This window comes from Anomalospiza imberbis, chromosome 6 (assembly GCF_031753505.1).
Source record: "Anomalospiza imberbis isolate Cuckoo-Finch-1a 21T00152 chromosome 6, ASM3175350v1, whole genome shotgun sequence".
In the NCBI taxonomy this organism is placed as follows: domain Eukaryota; kingdom Metazoa; phylum Chordata; class Aves; order Passeriformes; family Viduidae; genus Anomalospiza; species Anomalospiza imberbis.
The window spans coordinates 47,103,275-47,129,644 of record NC_089686.1 but is presented as its reverse complement, the minus strand read 5'-3'; the positions used below and the strand labels follow the sequence as shown (position 1 = coordinate 47,129,644).

The 26,370-nt window shown below is 44.1% G+C and overlaps 4 long non-coding RNA genes across 4 annotated transcripts; 2 read left to right on the top strand and 2 right to left on the bottom strand.

Moving 5' to 3' along the window:
* Nucleotides 1-11,215: 11,215 nt before the first annotated feature.
* Nucleotides 11,216-21,462, bottom strand: LOC137476001 (uncharacterized). The gene is made up of 2 exons (XR_011000188.1): nt 19,974-21,462; nt 11,216-13,539 (listed from the first exon to the last, which is right to left on the bottom strand). It is a non-coding gene; the product is annotated as an uncharacterized lncRNA (long non-coding RNA).
* On the bottom strand, nt 14,251-17,849 carry LOC137476002 (uncharacterized). The gene is made up of 3 exons (XR_011000189.1): nt 17,786-17,849; nt 16,371-16,464; nt 14,251-15,382 (listed from the first exon to the last, which is right to left on the bottom strand). It is a non-coding gene; the product is annotated as an uncharacterized lncRNA (long non-coding RNA).
* On the top strand, nt 18,022-19,986 carry LOC137476003 (uncharacterized). Its single transcript, XR_011000190.1, has 2 exons — nt 18,022-18,166; nt 19,611-19,986. It is a non-coding gene; the product is annotated as an uncharacterized lncRNA (long non-coding RNA).
* A 1,836-nt stretch (nt 21,463-23,298) lies between the features above and the next one.
* Nucleotides 23,299-26,346, top strand: LOC137476000 (uncharacterized). The gene is made up of 2 exons (XR_011000187.1): nt 23,299-24,843; nt 24,985-26,346. It is a non-coding gene; the product is annotated as an uncharacterized lncRNA (long non-coding RNA).
* Nucleotides 26,347-26,370: the final 24 nt, after the last annotated feature.

Genomic DNA, 26,370 nt, shown 5'->3' with positions numbered 1-26,370 from the left:
CACACATGATTACATGGGAGTGCTTAGGTTTAAAAGCATGTGCTTGGACAGTTACTGCAGAGCAGCTGATGCATGGTAACTCATCAGCTAAAGTTAACCTGTTCTTGGATCAATATATTTCCTAAAGAATTCACTCCACAGCAGCTTCTATAAAAACATTTTGCAACCTAACTATACCCGAGAAGAAAAATACAGAGATTCACCACAGTCTGTTCTCACCTAGGCATCAAAGAAAAAGAAGCCTACACTAGAAATAATGGGATATTAAGAAGAAGAGAAAAATCAAGCTGCACATCTTTATGTCAAAGTAGTAAAAGTCACATATGGAGAATGAGGGTGGACAGCTCCATTACTCCAAGCTGAGTCTTCTGCACTACAGAAGCTCTACATTCTTCTGAAAACCTCAAACTTCATTTTGTGATTTAGATATCCTCATAAACACTAAAATAATGTCAGCCTGAAAAAGCAGCTGTGATGGATGGGATCTCTCCTTTTTTTGAGCCAGTGGTCTAGCAAAACCTAAAGGCATTTATTTCAATTGCAGTTGGTGCATCCTTGCAATTACCCCAGCAACAAACGCCAGTATTACATGCTTCCCTCTGTTCTTGGGCTGCTTCTTAAACCCTCCCAAGCCCTACAAACCCTTCCTATTCTCTTCCTCCATGGCTGAGCCTCCAGCTTTATTTTGAATAATCTCAACAAAACAGTTTCATATTTATTACACATAAATCTGTGCAAGTCAATCATGCAGGGACAACATAAAATAAATGGAATTAAATACCAAGATGACACACAGGAGATTATACTTGTGTATATTATTCATTTCTATATTTAATTAATTATGTTTCTTCTTCTTTTCTTTTTTTTTTCCCCCTTCCGCCCCCCCCCCCCCCCCCTTCAATTTATACAGAGCTGCAACAAAATTTCCAGCCTGCTGTGCTGGAATGCTGCAGTGTCAAGGGACTTTGCAGTTAAATGTAAGACCTTGTTGTTGTATTGTGCACTGGGCCTTCGTCCTCAGGAAACCGACAGCTCCAAGTTAGATAACAACTGGTAAATCATCATCTTTTCTAAGTGTTTGCAAAGGCAGGTAGGAGGGCAGGAAGGAGATTTCTTTAGAATAGGAAAAGAAAGAAACATCTCTCTTAAGGGATTAAGAACTTCTATGACCATCCATCTTTTAAGTCACCTCCTAAATCTTTCTTTTTTCTGATACTAGTATTTCTTGACCTTTATTTTTGAGTTGGGAGAAGACATCTGTCTGAGGACTCTCAGCAGGGTGGGAAGGGCAGAGGAGATGTGAATCAGAAAGAGGAAAGGATACCTTTCCAGGGGAGTGAGGGGGAAGAAATCCAGAAGCCAATTTCCTTTTGTACTTCAGCAATGATCATTCATTATTCTCTAAGGGTTAACCTTGCCTGGAAAGCCCATGGGAGGAAGTGTACACTGGTTGGTTGCAGGGACCGGATAGAATGACTTAATAGAACATGTTTTCTTTTCTAGCCCTGATTCCCATGATTTTGTAATAAGCCAACCCTGAATCAGCTAGCAAAATTTCCCTTCCATATTCTCTAACACTTCTCTAAACTCACCCCCGTGCTTCTGGAATGACCTGAAATTTCACATTCTCCCCCAACATGCAGAAAAAGCCACTGACTTCACTCCCTTTCCTAGGAGCCAGTGCTGTGCTTCTCACACCTCTGCTTCAGCCCTGAGCAGTTTCTACCTCAACCCAACTGATGTTCCATATAAGCACCGGTAACTCTTTTTTCTTTTGTTCATCTGTGTATAAAGTAATATAGTTCCATGGTGGCATGTTGATACATATAGAAGAGGAAAACAAAATACTTAATCCTAGCCAGATGAAAGGAAGGGAAAAAACAAAACAATAATCATGAGTTCCTCCACACTCCTGCTTGGTAAATTTTCCTTCTGAAGCCAGCTGTTTGACAGATGGCTTTAAAAGTGAAGTTGTGTTCACTTCTCTTAGATAGACTGATGGTCACGTTATGTTCTTTTTTGGCTTGGAAAACTGCAGAGACAACTGGATGGAAGTCACGGTTCTTCAGGTTTGCAACTTCATTGTACAGCAAAAATCCCACTGCAGTGACATAGGGCATACTGAGGACAGAACTGGCTAGATCTGAAAGCAAATTAGGATGGAGAGGAGAGACAAGTCTGGACAGGGCTTTTTCAATTGCCTTTCCTGCTCTTGCAATGTCCACAAGATTAACTTTTGTATGGTAGGAGTTCAGTGAGAACAAAATTTCTGTCACCCTCAAAAATGATGTTATTCTGTGAGATCAGTAGGTTGTGGGTTTTTTCCAGTATCTCTGATTTCTCTTCACACCCACTCCAACCCCCACCCACTCCTTCCCCCTCCCCCCCTTCCTGCCATGTAGAAGATGGAATTTCTAAACCTCCAACATTTTTCAAGCCAGCAAATATAGTTATATCAGTTACTATACTTTATTTCAATAATTCCAGGATGTTCTGCTTTGGTCTTGGAACTTAAACTCAGCAGGGTCCCAGACAGTGTCAGTCTCTGTTCTCTGCCCCTTCCATTACTTCCATACAGTTGGTCAGGCTCGGTACCCTCTTCGGGGCCTCCTTCCATTCTTAAAAGTCCTCCTAACAGCTCTATTTCTTATGGAAATTCTGAATAACTATCTTTCTCCACACCTTCCCTTGAAGTGGAATGCCTGCCTGCTCTTTCCTGCTCTTGGAGGCTGCTCTGCTCCCCACGTCACTGTCTGTGGTTCACCTGAGGAGATCACCAGCTGCTCAAGGTAGGAATATCAGCCTCATGTCTGCTCGACACACCGTGAAGGTGCAAAGGGGCTGGCCCCAGGTGTAAGAATCCTTTTGATTCATATTTCTACTGACCACGGTACGGTGAACCATCACTTAGGTAACAGTAAAAGAAGGTGACCATGTCACTGGGTTGGGCTTCTCTCTTCAACCTGACATTCAGTCCTGAACAAGCACCTTTCTGAATCTGATGCCTCTTCTCCAGCTGTCTAGTCTTTTCAGGGCAAGGACAATTATTTTGTGTTTGCATGTCATCAGTGTTACCCAAAAGGCTGTTCTGGGCCAGTTAACATCGTGTAGGACTAGCACTCATTATGGAGACAGAAGGGACAGAGAGCAGGAGAGGGGAAAAAATGGCACACAAAGTGAGTGTCTGTGGGATTAAGAACAGCTGAGGGTGGAGAATAATAGAAAAGACATGGTGGAAAACTGTCAGCACAGCCTGAACGGGTCTGTTTGCACAATGTCATACAGGGACAGATAAGAACTGCTGTATGGCGAGCCAACAGCATTCACTGTCCTCCAAGGAAAGATAACACCTGGTATGATGGAAGACTACAGATCTGACACCTCTCTGGCTTTCACTGCACACAGGATTTTTTAAACTGCAATATACTTCTAATTTATTGGCCAGTGGAATCAAGAAGACACTGAAGTGAGCCACTCCACACCCACACATTTTTATTACATTTCCATACTCTAGTTCCAAAAGCCTCTCAATATCATGGGGAAAGAAGTTGCAAATCTCTTCAAGAATATTATATGACAGTGAAAGAGTTATGACACGTGTTTCTAGATAGCACTTACCACATTTTTAAACTCATCCTCAGTTTGATCCACTGATAAACAACCTATTTTCTTGCTTGTGTGCTCTGACAGAGCAAACACAGAGCAACCCTGATCAGTGAACCCTGGTTTTCCTTCAGTTGACCCACATACAGTTTAGTGGATGAAAGTCTATTGCAAAGTAATGCAAAAGTTACATGGGATCAGCCATGCTTAAAATCTTTGTTAAAGAAGTGTATTTTCCAGGAAATGCCTGAGATTAGCTCAGTTGGTGAGACTATGGCGTTAATAATGCCAAGGTTGTAGGTTCGATCCCCATATGGGCCATTCACTTAAGAGTTGGACTCAATGATCCTTGTGGGTCCCTTCCAACTCAGAATGTTCTGTGATTCTGAAAGGTGAGACAAAGGTTCTTTAGCGTGCAAAGGATTTGCTCCAAAGCCCACTGAAGCTGCTGGAAGGACTTACGTTGATTCCAGTGGTCTTTGGATCAGAACCAAGGGAGAAAGAACTGGCGCCAGGCATAGAGGGTAACATAAAAGAAGGCACAGAAAGTAAAATTCAATTTTTTTTTACAGCAGGAGAAGTCCTAGCCATACTGCAAATTGTTAAGAGATACTGTTATGGATCTGTTGCATAAATGGTATACAGTGGTGCAATGTCCCAGATCCAAACCCTGTTCATCACACCATGATCCATACAGTGATGCTACAAGCCACAGCACCAGTTCCTCAACCAGCAGATAAGAAACTACGCCTCTTAAGAGGGAAAATCATCTCCTGTGTCTATGAGATGGTGCCTCTGCTGAAATAGCCAGTGTACACCAGCTGTTATGTTTTTCATCTGTTGCACTACACTGACATACTCATTTATTGCAGACCACTGCCACCAGATGCCAACAGCTGCAGCTCATCGGCCTACGGTTGTTTCTGATGAAGTGCCTCTCAGATCAGAACATGCCAGTCCGTCAAACCCAAGACTTTTGATGGGGCAAGAGAGTTCAACCAACTCCCTCCAGTTTTGAATTCCACTTTTCTTTTTAAAATTAAACCACTGGTAATAAAAGAACAAAACACAAAGCAGAAGTCAATATTGAAATCAAATGTTTTAGCTGATGTTAGAGGAAAAGGATTCAGAACTTGGGTTTTCATTTTGCAAAAATTTTCAAAATTCTGGCTGTTGGCCCAATTTTTAAACCCAAGTTTGGTTAAAAAAGTCCTGAAAATATTCACAGGATAGGAAAGCCATTTCCTGCCAACTCTATATTGGCTTACAGTTCTGACGCATGCAAGCTGGATTTGAATTAGCAGATTAGGCCCAGATCCAAAAAGGTACCTAGGTACTTAAAGTGGGACTGAGGTATGTGAGGCCCAGACAAAGGTCCTCCTCAGTCCCTGGAAACCACTGAGTTTTCAAAATCAGTAATTATACTTTGGAGAATGCCTGAAAGCACCTCAGCTTTGACATGCAGTTCCATGCCCACATCCCCTCTTCACCTTCATCCATACCTCCCCAGGCTCTCCTGGAGCATGGCCACCAAAGCCAGGGCCCTTCAAATATGCAACGGCAACTCCACTTTCTTCCAAAGCACAAACAGAGGAAGAGGTGGTACCACCTTATCATACAATAGCTCAGTGCTTGGAGCACACACCCAGGCAAAGCTGGTTTCCCTCAGCTCGTGAGCACTCAGCCCTGCACTACAGAGGGTGCCCTGGCCAGAGCCCTTCCTCTTCTTCCCCCTGCACTTCAGTTGCATGCAAAAAAAAAAAAAAATAGATCTTGGCCCTGGTTTCCTCTGTCAAGTTTTGTATAAATACCTGATTTTGCTATTTTCAATGTGTGAATATATAAAACAGTCTGAGGAAAACATGCCTAAAAGCCATATGCTTTCCTCTTCAAGAGAGTCTTCTGCATATAAGGCATCCCCTTGTCCTCAGTATTGCCTTTGCCTATCTCGGGCATCTCCACAATCAGCATTGGCCTGCTTCCTCTTTCCCCACATTTTGTGGGTCAGGATGAGGCTCTGTGGGTCTCACCCCTTGCACTCTCTGGCATACACAGAGTCGGTTCATCTCTATCACTTGGAGGGAAGGCCCTCAGGCCTCAGAGGAGTGCAGCCCCACTGTGCTGTTATTCCTGCCTGTGCATTACAGAGCGGGGAATTAGGCTTTCTTGTTTACATTTTCTCTTTTCTCTTTCACCCCCTCCTTTTTTCCCCCCTTCTTAATAAAGAATGTTTTTAAAAACAAGTGCCTGCATTTGAGCTCCTGCGAACTCTAGTTTCCTTGGAGAAATGTTTGTGCTCTTTAACTTAAAGAATTTCTGAAACATATAGGAAAGGAATTTCATAAACTGCTCATTGAAAAACATTCCATACATTCCCCTCTCATCCAGAGACACCCGTGTGTGGTCTCCAACAAGGTCAGGTTTGGGGCTACGTAACGGGGACAAAGATTCCAGCGCTCAGAAAACAACAGATACCACAGACCATGGGAGGGGGGGGGAAAGGACCTCGTGACTCCCATTGCTGGAGGCCGGGAGACCACCGGAAAGCCAACAGACAGTAAACACTGTGCGTTATCCCAGGGAGGAAAATCCCAGCGTGAACCTCCCACATATCTGTTGAGAGAGTGACATCAGGCTCTGCTAAGGAATGGAGAAGGGAAAGGGGGGGAAAAAAGAAAAGAGGACAAAAAGAGAAAAACAGTGTTTGCCACTTGTTATTTAATCTAAGAAAGGTGAAGACAATGAAGGAGGTTCTTGGGAGGCAGATTGGATGGCTATTGCAAATGGTGGGCAGTCAGACTGGGATGTGATTACAGATGGATAGAGTGGTGGGAAGAGCACCCTTGGTTTAGATTGCCTCCCCTGTGTTTTGAAATCAGGGAGGCATGTTTGCCAGCCCTGCCATCCCTTGGGGCACTCTGAAGCTCTAGGAATGAGCGCTCTGCACATCTTCAGTTTACACTGTTTGCAGAAACCATAACGTTATTTCCAAACCGAGTACTCTGAAACATGCCAAAGGCACCATTCCTAATCCACTACGATGGACATGACTCACGGCAGGTCTTAAAACAAAATTACCCAAAGTGAGGGAAAAGAAAGCATCAGGGCAATAGTCTCTTGGAGAAAGTTCTTCTCCAGTACCTGATGAAATGTCATAAAATGGGTTTTATTACAAAATTTTCCACTGAAGTCTGCATGCTAGAATTGATTTCTGAGTTTAGATCAACTGGAAACATGTCAATTCACAGGAGATCTTTGAGAAAGTCGCCTACATAAATAAGTCCGAACTTGAAACCTTTTTATGGAAATTGGAGAACAAGGGCACACCTGGACCAACATTTATGTCGCCCTGCTTATCTTGTATCACCATTCACACTAGCATGGATTATGCACCACCACTGGCACTGTAAAGTGCAATTGTTTCAATTTTGTGAGGTATTGCTGGTTTTTTAGAGCTCACTAGTGACAATTTCCACTCAATGCAATCAGGATCCAAAGCTTTTTATCTGCTCCTCATGTCACTCCTGCAGTTAAGCAAATCCTTCATCCTCAGCAGTTACCAGTACATTAGAAAGATTTGAACCTAGGCTGTTCTTGCTTAGACTTGGCTCCATTCATGAGCAGGGGGAAAAAATAAGCTTCGACTGAAGATGTCAGACCTTTAGTCACCTTTACAAAAGTTTCAAATTGCATTAAACTGACCACAAACAACAGCCTGTCTAGATTTCTGTAGCAAACCACAAGGAATGAAAAATGGCTGACAAAAACTCACACTCTTGACATTACAGTTGCTTAACTCCTTAAATCTGGGATCCTGAGTCAGGAAAAAAAAGTGCAAGGCATAATTACAAATACCTGACTTTCATCCTGAATGGATGAAATGGCTGGCACAAATAAAGCTCTGCTAGCAAAGCACAACAGATTGTCTTCATTGCTGCTGCTGCTGCTGAAGGTTGTCTCTGCTCTCCTGTTTGTTCTCTCCTAGCTCTTTATAAATTCAATCCAGATATTAACAATATCCATTAGCTTCTCCAGAAGATTATCTCAGCTTTAGTGACTGGAATGCAAGGATTAGAAAAAAAAAAAACAAAAAACATTTGGTTTTGTTTTTAATAAAAGTATATGTTGATTTAAAGTGATGGCTTTTAACATCTGTTGTGCAAGTCTTTGTGGTAATAACCCTCAGAGATTGCTGGGGAGAGAGATCATTTAGTAGGTAATAAACATCAGTGATTTCATTAATGAAATATTCTAGCATAGACATTACAAATAGGAAGAAGCAAGGCTTACACCTGCTTAATGATTTCATTGCTGGGGCTAAAACTGGCTGCTGCTGGCAGGGCAGGAGATGCCCTGGCACCTCTTTCCCCAACTGTGGGCAGAGCTACGTCAAGGTGCGTGCAGAAGAGCTACCTCGGGGGCCTATCAGGAAGCTTCTGACTATCAACATGTGAGGCACAGATTTTGAAATGCCTTACCAATAAGGGGTTGTCCTTAGTTCCTGACATTGCTGCAACCCAGCTGACAGCTCTTTCTTGGAGCACTGGATGCCTGTTAGCTGGAAAATGGTGACACAGATTGAGCCAGGAGTACGGGAAGTTGATGGGTCATTCAAGTGAATCCAAAGAAGTTCCTGGCAGAAGAGGTGAAAACCTTCTGTAGGAATATTTTCATCTTCCTCCACACGGAAAGGTTTTGAAAAAAATTTCCAGCCAAACTCAAATTTCTTCTGGAAGTCTTTATTGATCACGTATGTGAATGTGGAGGGGAGATTCTTCAGAGACCATTTTGACAAACAACAACAACAACAACAAGGCTGAAAGCTTCAAAGACAAAAAGGTTATGGGGTGGAAGAGAGAAGTTCTTTCCTTGTCTTGCAGACTTTCAGAGAGCCAGTAACAAATGGAATGATTGGGAAATGCCCCTATCCACATGAGGGTCCAGGGCCCCCACGCACCCAGAACATATTCTGGTGCCTGTTCATAGCAGCTGTCCTTTCCCTGCACAGCAAAGATCAGGGCAAGAGGGAGAAAAATGTGCCTTTGTATATTAGCTCATCATGTGGCCCCAGGAACAAAGAGGAAAAGTAAGCTTTCTCCCACCTCTTCCCTTTATCAGCTAGTCAGCAGCTCCTGTCCTGAGATACTTGCCATACTGCAAGCCATCCAAGGAAGTGTTCAATCCCATTTCTGAACCCTGCTCTCTCCTCAGCGAGGCGAAAGGTACCCCAAAGCCCCCTTCCTTCAGCCTTGATGCTACCACAGAGGCCAGTCCTGGCAGGGTAGGCTCTACACACTGTGGAGAAGCTCAGTGCTGCTCTGGAAAAAGCACATGTAGGGAGTGGGATTTGGACCACAGTGTGCTGAATCAAAAGCATCTGAACAGTTGTCCTCCCCTGTGGCTTTGCGGTGAGCTTAGGAAATCCCTTTTGAGCTGTGCTCAGGGATCTTTTTGAGGCTTCTTGGCTTCCTGCAGCCTTTTCCTCCCTTGTCAGACAGCTAAGAGAAAACTGCTGGTGCTGGCTCCCCGCAAGACATCAACTGCTTTCTATTATTTGAGGGCACAGGTTTGCCCACTTCTTGGTGACCAGGGCCTAAACCAGGGTTCTCTATAAACCTTCTGTGGTGCAGAGGAAAGAGCTGGTTGTGTCTGCAGGGAGAAGAATCACCTGTATGCCTGCTGACATCTGTGGTCCCTCTGTCTGTGGTCTCCAGCCAGAAGGACAATAGACACTGATCTGTACTGGGAATAAAGAGCATCAGCTAAGATTAATGAAAACAAAATATTAAAGTAAATGCCTTGGAAAGACAGGATGATTTACACATTTTCAGATGAGCTAACAGGGCAGCTCAAAGACAGCATTTTCTTGATCTGGAAAATGAAGCAAAAATACAATTCCTGTGACTTCTCTGGAGTTACAGCTTTAGTTCTGTTTTACCTGCTACTTAGCACCCCATTTTCTCCCAGTGAAGACAAAGCCAGCTTTTGTCATCAAGGCTACAGTAAAGGAAGGGATGAGAAAGAAAAGGAGAGAAGGATTGTTCATTTTCTTTGCCTAATAAGATCTGACAAACTGACAGTTGTCCCAGCCATTAAGGAAACTGTTACCCAACGTGTTTCATGCAGTGGATATGTTACCTTATTGTCACACAGTAAGAACAGAAAGAACAGACTGTCCCTGGACTCAGAGATGGGTTTTGGGGCCATATCTAAACTGCATGGCACACTCATGCTGTGCTGTCGCCTGAGGTCATTGCCATGATAGACAGCCAGGAGAGAGGATACGATTGAAGACTAACTCATGTGCACAGGTTTCCTTCCCATGACCACTACGACATGTGCAGGAGAAGATGGTTTGTGCCCTGAAGAAAAGTCAGGGAGCTGAGGCACAGTCACACACCATCTAGTTAAGAGAGATTCATCTGGATGCATAATTTACATGCAGGAGTTTATTGAGGACCACTGATGACCTTACCTCCCTGTCCTAGTCAAGTTCTGGACATCCCAGATGGTCCCACAGAGAGACCATGGACCTACTGTGATGTTTTTCTCTTTTTATGAAAAGGCACTTTTAGATCACTTTAACAAACAGAAATATTCTTTATCCATCAAAGCCAGATCCATTTGAGGATAGAGTTGGTGTTATCCATAAAGCTGTCAAGAAATTTTCACAGGTTTTATCAGGTTTCCTGAACTGAACAAATCACTTCTGAATGTTTTTGGAAATCCTAATTTTTCTGCCTGACTATAGGGAGTTTTCACATTTCAAGATGTGGGGGGAAACTGACACTACTTTCAACAGCAAAAATCAATGTTTGTTAAAAGGTGCAATTTTGTTTGCTTGTAAAACTTTTTTGTTTCTCTACAGAAGACTTGACCATTATTTAGGTATCTAGATAATAAATAAAATGTTGGTAAATATAAAAAAGATTGCCTTATTTGCAACTACTTCTGCCAGGAGCTAATAGCAAGAGCAGCTTTTGCCATAGATGCTGTTGCCATTCAAGCCCTGGTTGTTCCGGTACTTGGTGCCATGGGAAGAAGCAGTGGTTCACAATTTAAAGAGATCTGCCAATTTAATAAACCACTGAGAGGGGCTACTGGAATGCGATATTTCATCACCCAAATCCCCAAGCTGCACCAAGCTACTGATTTTCTTTCTTGATATCCCTATCTTAATAATTGTTGCTTTGTTCCTGTCCTCAGAGGATTGACCCTGACCAAGGGACAGCTGTAGACACTCCATCCAAGCAAAGGATGCTGCAAGAGACAATGCCCATTGCCTCAGCTGCCCAAAGTCTTGGCCTTCGTGCTTTGCAGCAAGGAATCCACATCCATCACAAACTGCAGAGAGAAGAAGAGGACCAGGACAAGGAAGTGAAATAATGAAAAAGCTGTTCGTCCCAAAGGGAGGCACAAAAAGAAAAATCTTTTACTCTTCTTTGGGGACTGTCTAAAGCACTTTGATTCAATCATGGCTTTAATGAGAAGGATGCCTCAGCTGCCCCTAAGCACACACCACCACTGGTCCTGGTGGACAAAGATACCCAGGGACCCAGACCACAAAAGAGAGAAGTAACCTCAGCAAACAGAAATTGAGGAGGACATTCAGTTTTGCTGCTTCTTTTATCTCTTCTTAACAGCCTAATTGGAGTGTAATGAATTTAGGGTTGGTGCTCACTGCCAGACTCACTTCTTTGATGTGTTTTTGGCCTCTGTGCTACAAAAATGCAATGGGAACCAAAACCAAGATATTACACCTCCATAAAGTGTCTCTGGGTTTACCATGAGATTCCAATGCCTGTGCCAAGTGACCAAAGCCACTAACAGGCTGCTGCTCGCCAAGATGTTTGGGTAATGAATAAGAAGCAGAGAGAGATGCCACTGTGAATCAGAGTGAGGAATGCACGCTAATGGCAACAGAGGTGGATCCCGGGCTGTAATGTGGAACAGAGGAGTGCTGTGGTCAGGCTCCTCTGCAGCTGCAGCTTGCAGGAGCAGCTGGTGGTGCCTGAAGGCATTGTGGCAGGGGAGGAGGATTTTAGGAGGTAGGTAGAGTACTGCTGTACAGGGACACAATGACACAGCACCATGAGCTGCTCACGCTCCAGCAACCAGGTCACTCTCAGGCCAAGAGTCTTTCCCCACCCCATTTTAACCATTCCTGCCTTAGCTCCTGCAGACACATCTCTTTACCACATGAGCCTACCATGCTTTACTTGGCTCTCATAAGGGCATCCCCACAGGCAAAGAGTAGCCCCTACATGACATGTGAGTGTCCAACACACAGTGCATGCTCAAGAGGCCATTACCCCCCCCTGCTCACCACACGACCCGTCAGGGTCACCATTCCACCAGTGGGGACAGGACAGTCAGCAGGCTGTGCATGCAAGCAGCAGGCAAAACTTGGAAAGGCCCCTGTGGGGGATATCCAACCCTGCAGAGAAGACAGGGATCCCCACCACCTCACTTAGATCTTCCAGGTGAATGATAACCTGCCCTTGAGCACATATGAACAAGATGGTGATGCCTACCAATTAAAATGTCCAAGGGCCCCACATAAAATTTCCTCTAAGAGACAAATAGATAAATTATGGGAGTCTGGTTCTGAAGAGGCTTCATTAAGTACGGATGTTTTCTGTTTCTGTTCAAACACCAACTACGCAAGCCCATGTTAGATGAACCAATGCATCTATTCCAAAAATCACAGCCCAAAGGAAAATCCAACTGCTTATCTGTTTCCCTGTCTGCAATGATCTTGCTCACGATAAAAAACGATGTGCCTCCTTGGAAAAATTGTGGCAAATGACAGTTCATGTACTTGCAGAATATTCAGGGCTAAATTACCACCCTATTTAAATCAATACAGCTATATCCATTTTAGGGAAGCTATCCCCAATTGACAGATCCTGGGAACCTGGCCCTGAATCTCTCTCTGACTCAAACAGCCTTTACCCTGTGACTGCATGTTTGAGACATGGGCTGCTGATAAGATACGCTTCTAGTTAAATGCAGCCCTCCTTCAGCTATGATTCACATTCAAGAGCAGTTGAGTGGTCCAGCTGTTATGGACACAAGCCTTCCCTCTGCAAGAAAAGCACTTTCTGGAAGAGGTATCTCACACAGCTTTGATGCTAAGCGGCTTATATACCGAAATCCCAGAACTGTGCTCCAAAGCCTGACACTAGAGGCAAGGACAGACCCTCTTTCTGACTTGCAGTGGCCACTCTCACCTTAGCTCCATCAGATGTGAGTGGAGAGCTACTTTGCACCTTGCTCATTACTCAGGGGAGAAAGTAGGGAGTCCATCCCTGAGCCTCTCTGTGTTCTGGAAGACTTAGGCATTCACACCAGCTACATGTGGGTAGCATTTAATGGGCCAGTAGTAAATTAGAATCCCATGGGACCAGCAAGGCAGCCCCTGAGACCAAGAGGTGTGCAGCTCCTGTGATCCTCATGTTCTCAGTGGAATACATCTGTCAAAGCAAAATGGAAATGGGACACTACCTGAAAATTAACCCTGTGGTTTCCCTGAGTTCCACAGGGATCTCAGTGCTCCATTTGCTGCTGCTGGGGACCACATTGCTTGGCCATTGCCATGAGCACATCTGACCATACACGTGCAAGCAGACATTCTCAGCTGAAGGGTTGGAACAGCTCCTTCTATTGAACATCTGGACTTACACATATAAACTACTCAACACTCTCTTCCAGAATTACAGAGTATTTCATATCTTATCTCTCAAAAACCACTTATCAGCCCACAGCTTTCAGACTTCAGTCTCTCCCGTCTGCCAGAGTGGAACCCAGCCATGTGAAAAACATGAATAACAGCAGCCCCTCTCTCCTCTCCCACGCTGATGGCTGCAGCTCCTCTGATGGGGGCTTGAACTTTGAGGGCAGCAGAAATAACTCCATCTACCCTTCTGCTGTGGACTGGCAGAGGAAGTTTAGGAGACTTTAACCACAGGACAATAGATCACTGGAGCATGAATGCCTCCTCCCATCCCAAGCTAAGGAAGGTGGCAAGCTAAATGTACCTATTTGTTCTCTTAATTATGACGGCAGACAATAAGGAAACATTTGTAAGTTTGCATTGCTGCTGCATGGGCTTTGAGCATGCCCTAGAACCTCCACATCAAAAATGCACAACAAAAGACAGGTTTGTGCCCTTATAGTAAATATTAATAATTTGAAATAGTCTGGACTTCTTGCCAAATAAAGGCTTCTTTCTAACTAAATAATCATTTTTTAATGCTAACAAAATGGTCAGAGAAGGTTTCATTTATGACATTTCAAAAGTGCAGTTCAGAAGGGGAAAAAATTCTTTTATTGTCCTCTTCTGTTTTTCCTCTCCCTTTTCCTTTTAAAGAAAAGAAAGGTGCAGAGGAGGAAGTGCAGGAAGGGCTTTTGAGCTTGTGAGCCATGAAAACACTTTGGGTTTCAGATTCATTGGGCATCAAAATTTCCACACACCCCCCTTCCGAACTTTTCAAATCCTTCCATAAAAATTCTGAAATTATATAGAAATTTCTTCCTCTGAGCCACAAGAGATGACATCATTACACTTCAGCATGGTGCTAAAAACATGAGTGTGTGCTGCAGCACCAGTTACCAGTCTAGACATTGCAGTTAACCAGAACCAAAGCAGACCAAGGGGCTTTCAACAAGCTGCTGGGACTGGTGCTGCATCAGGCAGGAGGGAGATGGGGCTGGCAGGAGGAAGGCAGTGATGTTACAGCAGAGGAAAGCTTAACATAAAACAGGATCATCACTAGCTCTGGACTAGCTTAGCTAACATATTTCTCAGTTGTATGGACTGCACATGGGTCGTACATGTTTTTGTTCAGTCCGAGAGAGGTCTGTCGCAAGAACAACTGTCTCTGCTTTTGTTATGAAACTGAAGTTCAGGCACAAATCTTGCCTGATGGGTCTCATTCCAGCAGCCAATGATACAATCCAGAGAATAAACATGATCATCAGGTACCAACTGGGAAATGGTGGGAACAAGATCTGTAGTAGCAGTGGCAGGAAGAGAGGGTACAGGTGCCTTCCCTTCTCTTCCCCAAGTGTCCCCCCAACCCACATGCACTTTGGCCCCCATGAGCCAGTCCTCTCTGGCAAAAAAACATGCTTTCAGATGCTGCTGCCAAACCTCAGAAATGTATATTGCTCTTCTGGCTATGTTCAGGAGGAAGGGGAAGGGAAAGCAGTGTGCAATTTTCAACAGTTTCTCCTTGGAGAGGGGCCCCCTAATTTTCTGAAAGGGGCCATCGAGGAGGGAGGAGAAAAATCAGAAGGCTCTGTCGCATTTTAATCCCTTTTCCCAAATTAGTTATACATGGGGAATTCATGATGGAGTTCCCTCTTTGGGCTCTGAGCCTCAAAACATTTCATAACATGCAGAGCCCTTCTAAAACCTTTTGATCACATCCCTTCTGAGACTGCTGTGTTTATGTGCAGAGCTGTGCGCATGGGCAGATGCTGAAGGGAAAGACAGTGAGCAAAAGTATCCTGCACTTGTGGCACTGCAGATAGGGTTTGCAGGACAACTCCAGCAAGGCGAAAAACCCAACAAGAAACCACAATACACAGAACAAAACAACTGTGGGACAAAGACCACTGGTGCTGCTGTGAGAGTTCAGCAACATCAGCCACAAATCTCTTCCATGCCGCTGTCAGGACAACCCACCTGGAAATTTGAAGCTGGCTCTTTGCTGTGTTGAAACCTAGTACAGGGACTGCTGAGTTCTCTTTATTCAATGGGAAATTACCCAGTCTGCACAGAAACAATCCAAAATAAAGATATTCACTCAACCTTATGCCTTGACCAAACAGGTTCGACCATTAAGGACCATTAAGTGCCAAACCCGAAGATGATTTCCACAAGCCCATGAGAGGTTGGAAACCTTGGGATTACAGTGCATCTCCCTGCCCTATGTGTTTTGATTACAGTCCTTCATAGCCTCAAAACCTTAAAGACAGAATAAGCTGCCACTGCACTTAAGTCATTTAGGATCCTGCAGTCCAGTCACAGCTTTTCAGCTGACCAAGGTGGGCAGAAACCACTCCTCAGATTAACCAGCATGAGGTCTGCAAGCCAAGATCCTCAGAGGCATTAGATCCTCTTAGAAATCAGTGCTGCTTGGGCATTTTAGCAAATATATTCAAGGACCTGGACTGAAATACCAATGCCCAGCCCCCTAAAAAAATATGTTACGCGTCTGAAAAAGTTTACAAAGGTGACTGCGAGACTGATGCATTTCTGGAAGTCTAAGAAAGGGTACAGGTATTTTGCTAAATTTTACTCAATACTTCTTATTAAAAAAGAGCTCAACTGGTTTAATTAAAATTCATGGTAAATAGATTTCCTTTCACCAGTGCCAGTGTTTTGTATGGACACATTCAAAGGCATTCACTTCCATTTGGTTAAACTTCATAACTGACTCTTCTAAATGTTTCCACATGGTGGCTTGAATTATTTTTTTTCTTTTTCCTTTTTAACTAAATCAATTTTAAACCAATTTTCATTACGTTGGTGGTTTTGCATGTCCACAAGGCCTGTGGGCCTCTTGGATTTTAAAACTTGGCGTGAAATTCAGCCCAAAATGCCAAGTGCTGAAACCCAGTGAAAATGAAACCATTACAATCTATAGGGGAAGCTGCCTGCCATTCAGCCCTGCCCACGCTGCTGGTTGGACTGAGAGCACCTTCCCTAGGGCACCAGTCCTACACCAAACTGCGTGCTAGGAATGGCTAAAACTCACCTCTGGACAGTGCCACTACTCCATCCTAAGCAAGTTTGGGATTTGGCAGCAGTGAGCTCAAATCCTGGCTGGTGGAAATCGCTTGAAGTACAGCCTGTGAGAAGACCAAAATCATGATCAGGACCCTCTTTAAAACTGTGGCTTCAAAGTTGACTGGAAACCTGGCCCTGGGCTTCCCTGCAATTCAGCTTGGGTTTGCAAACTTGGCTGGTGTTAGGTTTATTGCACCTAGTTTGGGGCTTTATTGTGAATATTTTGTGGAGATTCAGCTCTCAAAATTAAATGGGCTCTGTTGTTCAGAGCCTGGACCAGTGTCCCTAACATCCATAAACTCCATACCAATCTATTTATCTTCATGTAAAAGTAATTGAGGGTCTGATGCTTTATTTTCAAGTTAGAGGTCGTTGCTGTGTATTATCAAGTCAGTAAAATCAGATGGATGGATGGATGGATGGATGGATGGATGGATGGATGGATGGATGGATGGATACTACTGACTTCTGCATATTGGAGGACCTTGACTTATAAAGCAACTTTTTAAACAGGTGAGGAACCAGGTTTATTATGGTCCCATTTTCCACCACTAAGTCTAGTAAGCAAACCAAAAAGCAAAAAGATGTCTTGTAGAAGCACCCAGCAACTGGGATGCTTCAAAGCAAAGACAGCAGCCCTCGAAGAAACTCCAGCAGAGGTGAAGGTTTGTGCCTCCCAGAAGGTTTGGGGCAATTAAGAAAACCAGTAATACTGCTGGCTTCCAACACTACTGCTTTTACTACCTCTAGAAGTAGAAAAGAATGGGTTTATTTACTGTTTAACTCCTTTCCCCCTCAAAAACCCTCAAAAATGGTGACCATTCAAAGCAGAACAAAGATGGTTCTTGGCAAAGGTTCAGCGTGGCTCCTGTTACTGAGGAGAATGTGGTCATGTTGCTAAGATAGTAGCCTAGGAGTCAGGCCACTCTTCATGGCTATCTCACCACCCCACCACGTAACCTTGGAAAGTCACGTTTCCCCTCCATGGTTCCACATTCCTTGCCATCCTGCGCCTCTTGGCTATTCAGGCTGCCAGCTTTATGGTCCAAGCCTGTCTCCTACTGCTCTAGATACCACCATAATTATGAGAATTTGATATATGCTGCATTCCAGCACCCCTTCCCACAGACCTCTGCTAGACACCATGCCAGCTTCTACCATCCCTTCCTGGGACATACACACACTGTGAAGGACAATCTGCCCCCATCACCCACCAGAAGCACCTCAAAGGGACTACAACCCAGGGAGTCACTGTTTAGCAGTAACAATGCAAAGGTATGCTCTCAAAGCACAATAAATATGAGGGGTTTGCCCTGAGGTGCACCTCTGCCCCAGCATGCATTTGTCATGACTGCTTGAGTAAGGCGAGGGTTTATCCCTGACCTCAGAAGGCTGTTGAACTTTCTGGCAATGCCTTGACTTTGCAGCCTGGCATGCATGCACCTTTTTGCAAGCAGTACTGTACTGCATGCAGTCATAGGGTCCTTTCTGACCAGCATAGCCCAAAACACAAGAGAATGTCTGGGTGTGACACTAGCACCCTTTTACTTAACAGGAGTTAAACCTCTCTAAAGGAGCTGTGCCAGAGGCAGGACTTCTACAAAGTACGAGACCTTCCCTGTTTTGCTCTAAGGATCCTTAACTCCAGGAGCCACCACACCACTAAGAGCACAGGTCATGCTTCAGCTCCAAAATGTCATTGAAGGCTGATCCTCAAATGCCTTCAGGCAGCAGCTTGCTCAGTAGCTGCAAAATTATCTCTGGGTAAGGCCTCCCATGCTGGGCACTGGACATACACACATGGAAGGACAGTCCCTGCAGGAAGACTTCTCGGTCTCAACAGGGAAGTGACACAAAGGGGAGAAGATTAAATGGTATTAGTGAGATCACCAGGTAGAGAACTGGTGAAGGTGGGATTAAAACTCAGAGAGCACCAATTAGCTGCACTGCACACCGGGGCACGTGGTGCTTTCACTCCTTGCATGGCATTTCCATGCATGTTCACGGACACACACACATATGTGTGTGCATGTTTATATATGTGTAAAGATGGATGTGGACACACAGGCTAAAGTGACAAAGTCTGAATGTGCACACACGTGCGCATCACGGCTGCAAGTGGCACGTTGTGATTTGCCCTGTGCTACCTGTCAGGAGCTCACAGCTCCTCATGGAGTGTCCCTCCTGACCTGACCGAGCAGGAACCGTGCCCCATCATGACTTCGCCAGGCTCAGCCAGCACAAGAAGCTGGGATTTCCAAAGGTGCAGGCAGGACAGGCAGATGATTGCACTGAGATATTGTCTCAGCTCCTTCTCAGAGTTTGGTGCTGTGTGTTTTATCAACAAATAACATGTCTTTACTACTGCCAGCCCTGCTGAACCACTGAAGCTGCAGACAAGCAAGCTGTGTTTGCTTCTCTTTCATTTGTCATCAACATAGTGGCCAGCCAAGTTCTCATTCCAGCATCTTACTTGTTGGTAACAACAAAAACAGGCAAAAAGGGAAAAGCTGATTTTTGGCAGGCTGTGGGCATTCAGAAATGTAGGTTTGGATAGGTAAAGTGAAAAAGGCCCAGTATGAAAATCACTGGGGAAATAGAAACATTAGGAAGCAAGAGTTTAAAACAAAAAAAAAAGTAGGCTGGTTGGGGTTTTAGATTCCCCTATTTCTGCTTTCTGGGATGGTGTTGTGTATTAATCCTCTCCCTTCACCAACACAGGGGGGCCTCAAGTTAAGGGAAAACTGAACTTGGTAAGAAGGAGACCAAGAAACCTTCTGCAAGTGTTTCACTTCCTAAGAGCTGCACTCAGAGACCATTTCAGGTCTGGATCACAGTCCTGCTGTATACACAATGCAGAGCTCAGGGCAGGGAAAATGCAGGGAAGAACAGTGACAGGCATCGCTGAGGGAATATCTCAGGAGTATGTTAGTAGGTTGCTGAAAGGGAGGAACAGTTTTGAAACATGAGCACAGAGATAAAAATCTATTCCAAGGTGAGGATGAGCTAAATACATCAAAGGCCTTTCAGCACAATCTGGGCACATGTGAACCATCTAAATAGTAAACAGCACATTTACTACTAATAGCCTCCTAATTTATTTATGGAGCCCCATCACACCACAAATCTCCGCCATCTCCTTCACACACCAATCACCTGGCACCAGAGGAGCTCTGCTCTACCCAGCCTTTGCTACCTGTTTTTAGAGATAAGCACAAAATAATGTAGCCCTGCAAAACATGATAAGGCCCACGCTTCAAGATGGTTGACTGAAAATACTCATTTTCCAACTTGGGGACGTTTCACAAGCTGTCTTAGTGCCTTGGAGCACCTAAAGCAATGGAAGGAAGAGGAAATACAAGCACAGAAGCCAACACAATCAGCCCCAGGGTTGGGGAATCCCTCCTCGCTTGTATATATGTGCATATGGATATATATCCACATTTGTCACTGCTATGGCAACTAAGACAACAAAGATATCCTTTTAAAGGCCCTGCAGTAAGGAGGAAAAATATTTTGCTATATATACCACTGCCTATTGACGTCAAAAAATAACTTAAAATAAACTAACCTGTAAGTTTGGATCACACTGGTCCTTTTTCCTCCTCTGTGGATATTGGAATAACGTTCACGTCACAATGACCATCTGTTACCGTTCATGGAAAAAGTAACCAAAGAGAGCTGAGCTAGAAAGTTTTCTATCAAACCCTCTCACACACCCTCACTGAAGCAACATAAAAAGCCCCTCTCCTAAAACCTACGGAGCACTGTAATCCTGAGGGTCTCATTTAGTCCTTCCACAGGCAAAAGCCATACTGACATCAGAGGGAAAATGCCAATTTTGGTAATTAGCAAAAACTAAGAACCTGTGGTAAGCTGTGATAATTAATTCAGCTGAGCAGCTAAAGAGTTTACTGGGAAAAAAGCAAGCTGGCAGAAGGAAGTCTGGGCTGAATTGTGAAAATGAAACATTTAATTTAAAAGTTATTTTAGGAAGTTTGTTTCCACAGCCAAGATCTTGTAGATCAGGGCATCCTACCTGTTGTGCATGTATCTGTAGCATCATGCACAGCAGGACTGACATGACTTTGTGCTCTTTCCACCAATGCTACCGGTGCAATTATTTTATTGACAGACTAATTTGCTGCTATACATCCAATAAATACAGGTAAATGGATTTATGAGGCAGAGAGGAAGGTAGGGAAATTAGGATCTTAGTTTGCACTAGGCTGTACCAATACAACCTTACTAAAGTTGAAGTCCAAGGTAATCAAGCACAAGCAATGCAGTGGGAAGCCCCACAGGGGAACAGGCTGGATGTTGGTAATGGTTCACACATTACCCTGCCCACAGGCATGGGGGCATCTTTGGCATGGGACTGCTCTACAGCTCCTTGCCCAGTGCCCAGAATCAACAAATGCAGCATCTCCCATCCCTTGGCTAGCAGGAGGAGATGAAAAGTACACCTCAATGTGTTTCTATCCCAAATCATCTATTTCGCTCACATCAGGAAGATTGTGGGGTACCCTCTCAAGTTCCTTTTGGCTCAAAGTGTGTTTTAATCTGGCTTGAAGGAGGCTGAACTGCCTGCATGTCCTACCAGAGCCCCACAGAGTGGGTTGAGGTGTTCTCAGAGGATGAGATATGCCATGATACTCTCGAAAGCACCAGGGATATTTCAAAGCAACAGAATTTATTAGAGATTGTTTTTGAAGGCAGATCTCTTACTCAGAATGGTGAGTTTGAACAGATATAGCAAATGCAATGAGTCACTGGAGCATTGTGGGCCGTTATATGCTATTAAGTCATCTGCAAGCCCATGGTGAACCCATTTGCAATGTGGTATTACACGGCCACTTGATGTGTTGTGGATTTGGGTCTGTTCCTCTTCTCCTCAGGGTTTGTTTTTTTTCCCTTTTTTTTTTTTTTTTTTTTTTTTTTTTGGTAAGTCAAGCTGCAGACTACAAATAACAAGAGCTAACACAATTCAAGCAGGTTTGAATCAGACTTATGAAGGAAAATCAGTAATCACATAGGCTTTTAGAGGTTCAGAAATTTGCCTTCTCAAATTTTCCTAGGTCACTCGGTTTTTCAATCCTGCTGGAATTGCTGCAATTCTCACCCCTCCTGCCATCTGTCCAAAGTTTCCCCTCTAAGCACAGGAAATCAGAGAGTTTGATTTGCCCCTGGGCTGCAGAGGAGTACTGACAGCCCTCAGCCAGAAACATGGTACTTCACTATCCTGTGTTACTTAACTTCCAATTGGTGTGCATTAAGATGAACATCTGACTTTTCTCACATCTCCTGCTATCTCCCAAATTCATCTGCCATCTCTTGTGCCATCAGTCACTTCAGCTCTTCCCTACAACAATTTCCTTAAATACTTTACCTAGAGATTGCCTTCAGTGGCTCAGCCTTCACCTTGTGGATTTGCATAAAAGAAATAATGGAAGAGCCCTTCCTTATTTTTAATTCTTTATAACATCCAGCCTCCCTGTATATTTCCTCTCATGGTAGAGGGAAACAGGCAACTTTTGGAGATCTCCTCCCTACCTTTCCTCACCTGCCTATATGAATTTAGAAAGACAATACCCTAATACTTCTACTGACTGTAACAGTCTTCTTCAGCCCTGATTTCTGGAAGCTTTCAGAGAAACACCTCTGACACAGCACCACCCCTCATCCTTTTCCCAGCAAAGACCTTCCTCTGCTTTCTTCCTCTACCCCACTTCTATCTAACACCCTCCTTCATAGGAGATCACATAGGCATCCAAAAGCCCTGCTGAGTGCCTCTTTCACCTTTTATTAATGCCAAGTGCCACCCCTTCTCACCACCCTAAACAGGTCCAGATGGGATGTACCAGGTTCTCAAAGGGTCCCTACACCTCTCTTTTCAAAGAGGGAGCTGCCTTTGCAAGGTCTGTTGCTTTTTTTTTTGGAGGAGATGTAGTTGAGGCAGGTTTATCTAAAGACCATGAAAAGTGCTAGGTGGTTGCTGAACACCAGAATAAAGAGGGAAAAAAAAAAAAAAAAGCTATAGCTGGTGGCTGCACAAAGTAGTCAGATGTTTTACCAAGGCTGAAATACTAAAAATATGGACAGTTTTATAGTACTCCATGCTGCACCTAGAAAGCTATAGGATGACTGTGGGACAAGTCAGACTGGCTGACATAAGACTTATGTCTGACATAAGTTATGTCTGACAGCTGCTAGTCCTGAGGTGCCTGGCAGGGAGAAATCCAGCTCTGATACCACAGGCCAGAAATCAGAAGAATGCCTTTTTCTCTACCCACAAAGATGAAACATATAAGCACTATGCTCTAAAGCAGAGATTGCATTAAAAAAAAGGCTGGCCACAGAATAACTTACAACTGATCTCAAGCTGAATATGGAAACAGGTTGCTTTGAAGATGTCTGTGAAAGACCCTGGTTAAAACCCCAATAGTGGCTAAGATCCAAGAGAAAGAGAAACAGAGAGGGGATACGGGGAGGCCTAGATTGAACAGTCATTTGTCAAGAGAATTGAAGTAGAAAAATAATGTGGAGTTCCAGGTGAGTGTCCAGCAAAACACTAAAAAAAGGCATGTGTGGCTACAAGCATAGCTGAAACAAGCCAAACTTGGTGAGAAAATGCTACAGCACAACCCCTGGTGTGCATGGTCACTGTGAACAGCAGGTCCCTCACCCCACTGAGCTTTTCCTCAGCCGCAGCAGAGACACCTTGATGGAGAAGGGAAGCACCAGGGGGGACAGGCAGGCTTGTGTGGGATGGTGATGAGAAGTAACTCTGCACACACATGATTTGACACTCTCAGCTGTGGGAAAACCCAGAATGGGTGGGTTTGTTCTGCTCTTTGAGTACACCCTCCCCAGATCCACCCGTTTTGGACATTAACCCTCTTTGAGATGAACCTAGGCTTGGCTGTGGACATTTCTGAGAACTAGGATGCTGTGGCTTTCTCAGCCCACCAGTGGTACTTATCTTTTAATTCCCAACTTTACAGCAACTTTTCCTGCCTTGTTCTCCTAAAGGCAAATGCAGTTTGTTTTACCTGAAGTTGGCAACACTATCTGCTTAGACACCAGTGTCCAGAAAACAATGGGTCATGCTGGTAAGGGTATTTCTTTGAAAGCTGTTACAGACTACATGTATATGTGTATTGGGATGAGCCCTGAAGGCAAAATAAACTTAGAAAAGCTTCCCTTTCCTGAAAGGCACAAAGGATGGGAACTGGATAGGTTCAGTCTGTGGACCAAAAGGGGATAAGAAGGACTAACTGGTTTCTCATAAAAGACAAAAAGATGGAGCCTTCTCTTTCTGCATGCTAAAGCACTAAATACATTAAAGGAGGGTTATCCAGAAACCAGCATTTGCTGGTTCTTTTTTTATGCTGAATATGTCAGCAAGGTCTTGGCAGACTGTGGGGAAAAAACAGAGTATCTATAAGATTTCAATGTTGTCACAGATCAGTAACCTCAGACAAGGTCTGTTATAGTCATTCAGCAATGACCCCATCTCTTCTTTCATCTGAGGATTCCACTGGTTTCATCCACTTGCTTGCTTTTCTTCCTTTTTTTTTTTTTTTTTCCTGTTCATCCTGGAAAACAAAGCACCCCTGCCATGTTCCTTCGCAGGAGTTTCACCAAGACTGGACTCTTCCAGTGGGGCTTTGCCAGATATGTCACAAAGCCACACAATGCATTGCCATGGAGGAAATGTCACGTATATAAATATATAATTTCATGCAGGAAATGTCAGGTCAGCTGAGGACCTGACAAAAAGGTGAGTCACTTCAGGCAAGTTGGTTTAGAAGATAAGGGTAAAGCTCTGCAAAAGCAAGTCCTCTTGGGTCGGTATGACCAAAGTTGGCCAGGTCCTCTGTGGATACAAATTGCCATAGCTCCATGCAAATCATCTGGAAAATGATACCCTGGCTGGCAAGCTGCTAAGGTAACAAGTATACCCCAGGGCAGTGCCAACTACTTCTGGCTGTGGACCTGCCCATTAGCTGTACTGGTAGTATCGGCTTATGTGAACATATTTGTGGCTCTGGTAAACCTGGAAAAAATGACATTTCCATGGGTTTGATGAGAAGTGAAACATTTGATGCTTTGGTCTCAAATTTTCTGCTGTCTTCCAAAGAAACAAAGGGCAAGGCTTTATGAATGGCCTTCTCTTTTTTCCCCCTTTTGGGGCAAATGTAGGAAAAAGTGTTATCTATGTAATTTCAGAACTTGTTCTTTAACGCAAAACACCAAAACCACCAGAAATAACATTCTCCTGGAAAATGTAAGATTTAACTTTGCCCTAAGCCAAAATTGCATACTGATTGCTATTCATCATTCTGCTCCCCTCCTATGTACTCTATACGTCTCCAAAAGCTTACCACGGCAATCAAAGTTCAAGGAGTGGCTGGATGAAGCCACTCTTCCCAAAACAGGTATTCCCCACATCTCTGCTCAGAAATGCCCTTCTCCAGAAGAGACTGGACAGCTGTTCTTTGTTGATATCCAGTCTCCCAGGACCTTCGGCAAACACATTCAGGAACCTGGTTACAGTCTAGGATAATATTTCCTTCCAGACTTGTCAGGATATGACAGGTTTTTTTCCAAGTTACCAGTGCACGCACACAACCTGAAGTCCAAAGGACAACTCCACAGCCCTTGTGCTGTTTGTTGATCCTGCAGCCCACCTCATCTATCCAGCTGCAGGAGAACCCACCCAAGGATGACGCTCCAGTACGGGAGATGTGAAAGCCTCTCCAGATCTCGGGGAAATCCAGAAGGTTATCAGCTGTTTCTCCTCATCCTGGCAGTAGGAAACTTCAAAAGATGGGTGTGGAGTATGGATTTCTCCACAGACTTCCACCAGCTGGGCTTTTTTTAGTCCATCTCTCCTTCTTCTTCAACATTTATAAAACAAGAGCAGGAATATCTGCCTCCCTTAAGAAGATCAGATTAATTAGGGCTCTCTTCCTATGTCTTAGGTTTTACTTACACCCCTCTAGGAAAGGATTCCTACAGGTGTCACTATAGCTTGAGCATCAAGGAAAGGCCAAGCACAGCTTTATAGGGGTGTTCTGTAGCATCATCCTGTACCCTGGAGAGGTCTGGAAGTGGTCCTTGCTCCAGGCCTGGCTGCAGTAAACTCTGTGGGTCTGTGTGCTTTGCATAACAGGGCACCACAAAGGGCTGCCAAGGTCCAGCTCACTCAGAGTACACTATCTCAGCACAGCCCTGCCACACTGTACCTCTGTCCCCTGAGCCCTACAACCCTCACAAGCCATTACAGAAATCCTGCATTGCACTGGGCTCACTTGTCCTCTCAGTGTTCAGCACCAGATGAGGACAGATCTATGCTTTGCTTTGCTTTGCTCTTCCTGTGTTTATTCCTAAGCCAACCAAAACACTCTTTGAGCTCCAGAAAAAGTCACCTATGACATGGGACCCTTATTTTTGAGCTAGGGGTGAACTGAAGACACGAGTCTACCACATCATCTGTGGAACATGCTGGTGGCAGATGGTATATAAACATTTGTTTTCTTATTACTCAAGAAGGGAAACCAGTTGGGAAAGCAAAAGTTTCTTAATTTTTTTCAAAAATTTAAGTTAATGAATGGAAAAAATCAACAAACTTCTGAAATTCTTTTTTATAAACAGGATTTTGTCCTAAAAAAAAAAAAAAAAGAGGGACTTGGCAGGGTTGAAGTCTGCTATTTTTCATTAGGACAAGATGATGGTATGGCAGGAATGCAGGACAGAGTGGTGCAGATGTGTGAAAGCATTTAGGAAAAGGCACCCAGGGATTAGAGAAGTGCCTGTTCCCAAAATGGGTTGATCTGAGGTAAAGGAAACCTTTGGGATAGGAAGATAGTAAATCCCTCCCCCGCCCCTTTTATAGTGGATATAAACAGTTTTACGGTATTTCCACCAAACAGAAGAAGTGGGGGGGGAAGGAAAAAAAAAAA